At 46.7% G+C, this 6,687-nt stretch overlaps 1 protein-coding gene across 1 annotated transcript in view; it reads right to left on the reverse strand.

Moving 5' to 3' along the window:
• LOC103460259 (leukemia inhibitory factor receptor-like) overlaps positions 1 to 4,885 on the reverse strand; it is a 25,557-nt gene extending 20,672 nt beyond the window's left edge. The window contains exon 1 of the mRNA XM_008402366.1: positions 4,684 to 4,885. The gene's annotated coding sequence lies outside the window, so the exon portion shown is untranslated. The remainder of the gene's footprint in view (positions 1 to 4,683) is intronic.
• Between the last annotated feature and the right edge of the window lie 1,802 nt (positions 4,886 to 6,687).

Below are 6,687 nucleotides of genomic sequence, written 5' to 3' on the forward strand. Positions count from 1 at the left end.
GCCATTCTGCAGCTTTCACAGCTTCTCCCAAACGGTACTACTGCTTCCTCCAATTTTCTCACGTTTGAAACCTTCTTGTCACCTTACAGAGCATGGCGCTCCAGCATCCCTCCGACTCCTCGGAGGGAAACGTCGGTTCCCTCGGCAGCGACCGACCCGCGTCCTCCTGTGCGTCTGAGACGACGGAGGGCACGGCGTGCTCATATAGCACGCACTCCACAGAGCCGACCCCGTCGTCTGTGACGGAGACCACCCAGTCGTCCGTGCCCGAGACGGAGATGTCCTCGGACGTGCTGGAGGGACCAGCCAGCCCTCCGGCACTCCCCGAGGACCGGGAAGCCGCCGCCGCCGCACCACCACCCACCACTCTGAAGGAGGAGCAACCCGGCGCCTCAACAGCCGCTGCCGCCGAGCAACCTGGCCCCTGCACAGCCTCCGCCGAGCAACCTGGCCCCTGCAGAGCCTCCGCCGAGCAACCTGGCCCCTCAACAGCCTCCGCCAAGCAACCTGGCCCCTCCACAGCCGCCGCGGAGCAACTGGGGTCTCCTCTGTTTCGGCGGTTAAGGTCCCGCGCTCCCCCCCCGATTATCAGAGGAGGACAAGGAAGAGGGCGGAGGAGGAGGGCAAGCCCCATTCCTTCGACGTCACGCCCGCACCGGGAAAAGAACTGATTTATTTTTCCCCCCACCCGCCTCCTTTGTTTGTTTTTGTTTTATATATAGTTTGTAAATATGTTTTATAGTTTTTTAGAATTTTTGCTGTGTGTGTGGTGTGTTTTGGTTTGTTTGTAAATAGTTTTCATAATTTTTGCTGTGTGTGTGGTGTGTTTTGGTTTGTAAATAGTTAGAATTTTTGCTTTGTGTTTTATTTTATATTGTACATAGTTTCTCTCTAGATTTTCAGTGTTTGTTCATTAAAGCTACTGATTTTTCTCTTTTTTTGGAAATTATTGTTGTTGTTCATTTTTCCAGAAATGTTTCGAAATGTCAGACATCTTGCAGCATACAGCGATGTTTCGAAATGGCCGACATCTTGCTTGCAGCAAACAGATGTCAGCCGTTTGGTAGATATTAGCTTATTGCTGACATCTTGCAGCATACATCGATGTTTCGAAATGGATTTTTCCCCCCCCCCCACCCGACAGACAGTGTTTCACTGTCTGTCCACCATGTTGACAGCAAATCCTCTTCTGCTGACGCGGACTGTGCGGCCGACCTGTGCAGGTAGGTCTCGTCTCGTTGTCCGCGTTCCCTTCCAAAGGGAGGGAAATCCAAATCCCCGGATGTTCTTCCCTTCCACTGCCATTTCCCCGCTGATGTCAGCCAGATGTCAGCCATTTCGAAACATTGATGTATGCTGGCAAGATGTCTGCCATTTCGAAACATCGCTGTCTGCTGCAAGATGTCTGACATCTTGCAGCATACATCGATGTTTCGAAATGGCAGACATCTTGCATCAAACAGATGTGAGAAACGTTGGGTGGTTGTTGTTGCTGTTGTTGTTGGTTCAAAGCAATACGTTCTTTTTGTATTATTTAATAAATAATGTAAGTAAAATGTGGCTCGAATGGTCTTGTGGTTTCGGGCAGTATTGTACAATTTGCTCGGATAGTCTTGTGGTCTTGTGGTTTCGGGCAGTATTGTACAATTTGCACCGACATGTTCAGGTCCCCAACTTAAGTGTTTACACCAAAGGGATGTCTGTCTTAAACCAGTGCCTCCTGTAATTTAGTGGTTTTTTTCATTGAGGGCTCCCCACCAACGTCGCCCTGGGATGTGAACCCCCAACCATTAGGCATCCATTGGGGCACCACCTTAAACCGCAGCACCGCTAAAGCCATGTGGCTTGCCTTCGCTCATAGTGCTTATGACATCGAGGATCGTCGTCCAGCCAGGTCCGGACATACGGGATCATGCTCCCAAATGTCCGGACATCCGGAATCCGAGGCCACCAAAACCTTCCTTGGACTTCGGAAGGAAGGAAGGAAGGAAGGAAGGAAGGAAGGAAGGAAGGAAGGAAGGAAGGGGACTTGCCACAAAAAAAAAAAAATAAATAAATAAAAGGCTTAAGTAGCTTGTGGGAATCGTACCCCGGTCGCTGGGGGGAGAGCGCCGAAGTGGGATAGATATACCGCAAGACTACTAGAGCCATGTGGGTTGCCTTGGCTCATAGTGCTTATGACCTCATCCGATCCGGACATCCGGAGCCATGGGGTAATGCTTCCAGATGTCCAAACAGGTCTCAGCCATTTCGGACGTTGGGTTGGTTGGTTGGTTGGTTGGTTGGTTGGTTGGTTCAAAGCAATACGTTCTTTTTTTTACGTATTGTATCATTTAATAAATAATGTAAAATGTGGCTCGAATGGTCTTGTGGTTTCTCTCACCCTATCCACGTCCGACCACGAACGGGATGTCTTTAATCGGAAGTGCCTCCTGTAATTTAATGGTTTTCATTGAGGGCTCCGGCTCCGCTCCCCATCATCATCATCATCATCAATGTCGCCCTGGGATTTGAACCCCCAACCATTAGGCATCCATTGCAAGTGGGGGCACCACCTAAAACCGCAGCACCGCTCAAGCCATGTGGCTTGCCTTCGCTCATAGTGCTTATGACATCGAGGATCGTCGTCCAGCCAGGTCCGGACATACGGGATCATGCTCCCAAATGTCAGGACATACAGAAACATGGGGTAATGCTTCCAGATGGCTGCCTTACCAGGGGCACCAGCCATAGGGGGACGTCCAGGGATGCCGCCAAATGTCTGAGCCTCTTCCCGGGTCCGGGTGCCTGCCCCGGGCTTGGGTTCCAGCCATTTGGTGGAWMGGTATAGCCATTTGGYGGAACGGGACTTGTGCTTTTTTGACAAAGTCCCCTGCCATAAGGAGACGTCCAGGGATTCCGCCAAATGTCTGAGCTTCTACCCGGGGTCCGGTGCCCCTTCCCCGGGMAAMRAAGCTCCATAACTCCCCCCCCTGGTCCTCCAGGACCGGGGCCGGTCCAGGGGAGGTCCAGGGACCGGTCCCGGTTCTGTAGAACCAGGCAGGGGTATTTTTGACAACTTGCTGCGGGGCTGAGGGCGTCGGAGTCCCGGGGAGGGTCCAGCCATTTGCTGGAACGGTCCAGCCATTTGGCGGAACGGGACTCTGCAAAAAAAAATAAAAGGATTTGTGTAGCCGGCGGGAATCGAACCCAGGTCTCTCGGGTGGAGAGCGAACAGCTCAACCCCAAGACTACACAAACCACGAGGGTTGACTCGGCTCCTGGTACTTTTGGCTTCTTCTACGGTTTTGGCAAAAAAGGTTAAAGCGCCTTTCCAAGAATTTGTACATAAAAAAGGGTTTCTGTGTGCATAAAAGGGTTCTGTGTGCGAGCGGGCCGCGAACCCGGGCCTCCCGGGCGGGAGATGGCYTACAGGACCACTTTGCAAACAGAGATAAAGAGTGGCAGCACTTACGAGGGCTCACGAGGGCGGGGGGGACACCCGGACACCCGGAGGCAGGAGGCGGTGCTGCCTGATGTCAGCGTTGGGTGACTCCGGGAAGCATCCCGGCCATTCGGGCGAAGTTGCCAGAAGGGAGCAAAACCCGATGCGCCTAAATGTCAAGCGCCACCTGGTGTCCGTCGCGGGGATATACCGGGAGGTCGCCATACGGCAGCACTTTCAAAATTTTTAGATCAACTTTGCAATTTTCGGGCGTGCGCCGCGCGGCCGCGCTAAAAATCGGGTCAGCTTGGAATGGAATACTCGAGGTCGAGCTCTTTCATCTGCCCCAGGTCCCGCGGGCCCACGAGGTTCGGTTCGGCCGTGGCGAATTTTCAAAGTGGGCCCAAAATGCTTCCGTATGTCCAGGTTAGGGTGGGTGGCCCTAAATAGGGTCAGAGAGGCATGAAGAAAGTAACCGACTAGCTTCAAAATAAAAGTCAGAGTGCTACAGTTACAAGGTTATATTCTAAAACTCAGATTGTGGATCAAACAGCTTGAACATTACCTCTGTGACCTCTGACCTTCAGCAGATGTCTCCACCGTGTTTGAATCTCTCCTCTAACAGTCGTCGTGTAGAAAAGATGAAATTACAAGAGATGGGGCGTAGAAAAGATGAAATTACAAGAGATGGGGCGTAGAAAAGATGAAATTACATGAGATGGGGCGTTCTTCCGGCACCAACAATTGGTTGTAGAATATTAATAAATGTTGTTTCCCATTAATAACTGCAGTAGATGATACTGACAAGTATGGAAACCAGTTTCTCAAGTATTTAGATTTACTTTCAAACAAAAATTAGGATGATGTAAATTTAAAAACAAGATTTAAAATTCCTGTTTTTTATCTTTGAAATCTAAATGAAAGTCCTTATTTTAATCCCGAAACTTCAGTTCAATATTTACATTTGTCAGTAAAGCCAAACTAAATCACTTAATGTTTATATATTTCAGTTCATAAAATACATAAACATAGAGAAGTTAGCAGCCATTTATATTTCCTTTTTACTGCAAAATCAAAGCTAACGTTCAAACTTGAACTTCAGATTCCAACATACCGGCTGCATCCAAACATCCAGGTCACATGACCACAGCAGAATCCTCATCAGCTCATCGATTCTCAGCAGAGAAAACAAACCAGCASAGCCAGACGCTTTGGCCTTCATCAGCAGCTTTAGCATCACCAACCACAGCAGCTCTTACCTTGAGACGTCTTCTTGGTCCGCCGCTCCAGCAGCTGCTTCACTGACCTCTAGATGAGTCCAGCAGATCCTCCCAGTGTCCATCCTCCATCTGATTCCTGACGCCGTGTTTGTTTCTCAGACGGTCATTTCCTTCCTCCACTCACTGCTTCATCTGGGTTTCTCCCATGTAGGTGGATTATTCCTCTGGCAGAATTTCAACCTGATCAGTGAACAGAAGCATAAGTCGTTAATGACGTTGACTTTCTGTGTTTTTTTTTTAGAATTATAGTCTAAAACAGTGTTTTTCAACCATTTTTGAGTCAAGGTACACTGTTTTAATTGAAAAAATCTCGAGGCACACCACCAACTAAAAATGGAAATAAAGATACTCTGTGGCCGCCTATTTATAGTCATTCTTATCAAAGTCTCTTGAATAGGAATCAAATAAACACAAAAATGTATTTTCACATTTTACATTTCTTATTTCAAATTGCACTTAACACATCCACTTCAAAAATACACCTGAACAGCCACAACACTGTGGTGTTAAATTTAAAGAAGTTGTAGAAAACTTCAAACTGTTTTACAAACTAATCCACAAGCATCTTATAGCCAGAATACAGAAAATAATTTTTATTCTGAAAGAAGCAATAATATTTGGGAAACATTTCACTTCATATTCACTGTTACAATATGAAGAGTTGCATGTACAAAATGTCAATATCTGTNCTGAAAGAAGCAATAATATTTGGGAAACATTTCACTTCATATTCACTGTTACAATATGAAGAGTTGCATGTACAAAATGTCAATATCTGTATATTTGACCCACCTGCCTCCTGGCAGAAATTGAAGAAAGACACTCTTAACATCTCTGTCTCTCTCTGGTTTTAGTTTTTATAGTAACCAGGCTTCAGAAGCTCATTTCACACAGATATGTTGTGGGAAATGGACCCATGTTCTTTCCAACTACTGCTGAGCTTCACTGTCTTTTCCATCACTGTCATCAGTCTTGCTAGATTCAATGCTCTCACCCGCTACCTGTAAGATTCGTGCATCACTAATTCTCGTTTTAATGTAAATGCTCTGTACCTACTGCCATCTAGTGGTAAGAACATTACATGATTACGCCGCTGCTACTACTACAGCAGATACTCGAAGATGGCATTATTTGCAGACAATTCATTTTCAAAAAATCTTTTAAAACCAATTACCGTATTTTTTGGACAATAGAGCGCACCATACTAGCGCCTTCAATTAAAAAAATAAAATAAAATAAAAACTGGAAGCTGCTCTCGGTTTTCCATAAGGACCCAGCAGAATGCCTCGTCCTAATAAATCTGCTGGACGCAGCACTCCGTCTCCAAAGCGAACCATGGTTTCGTTCACACCGAGTTTAAGTGCAGCGGCTCTATTTCCCTCCTGTAGTGCCAGATCGACAACCCTCAACTTAAAAGCTGCATGATATGAAATTGAAAACATTTCTCCGTCGTGCCTGCTGCTAGCATGTGCTTGTTCTCAATGAAAATTAGCCGTTCTTCTTTGATTTACAATTTTGACTTCTAATGATTCACTTCCTGCTAGAGAGCCCCCTGGTGGTTGAAGAAAAATCCACAGAAAAGCCACAGCGGGCTACAATCCGCATGGTTCAAAGTTAAGGAAAAAAGTAGCAGCTTTTAGTCCGGAAAATATGGTACCATAGTGAAATTGAATAATTTCCACGGCACACCGGACGATCACTCACGGCACACTAGTGTGCCGCGGAACAGTGGTTGAAAAACACTGGTCTACAACACCAAAAGTACATAATCTTTTATGCAGTTTTAGCGACGCTGGCAGAGGAAGTGAAGCCATAAAGCCATAAATTGTGACAGTAGGAGGCGGTRTTGCAGTTTTACACAACACTTTGCCATAACTATGATCCCAGAATATGATAGCGCTCATCATATATTGTCGTCACACTGTAGCTTTAATAAATATTTTACTAAATTAGTTTCTGCTAGTTTTCTTCTTCCTCCAAAGA

This window comes from Poecilia reticulata, unplaced genomic scaffold (genome assembly GCF_000633615.1).
Source record: "Poecilia reticulata strain Guanapo unplaced genomic scaffold, Guppy_female_1.0+MT scaffold_219, whole genome shotgun sequence".
NCBI classification, from domain to species: Eukaryota; Metazoa; Chordata; class Actinopteri; order Cyprinodontiformes; family Poeciliidae; genus Poecilia; species Poecilia reticulata.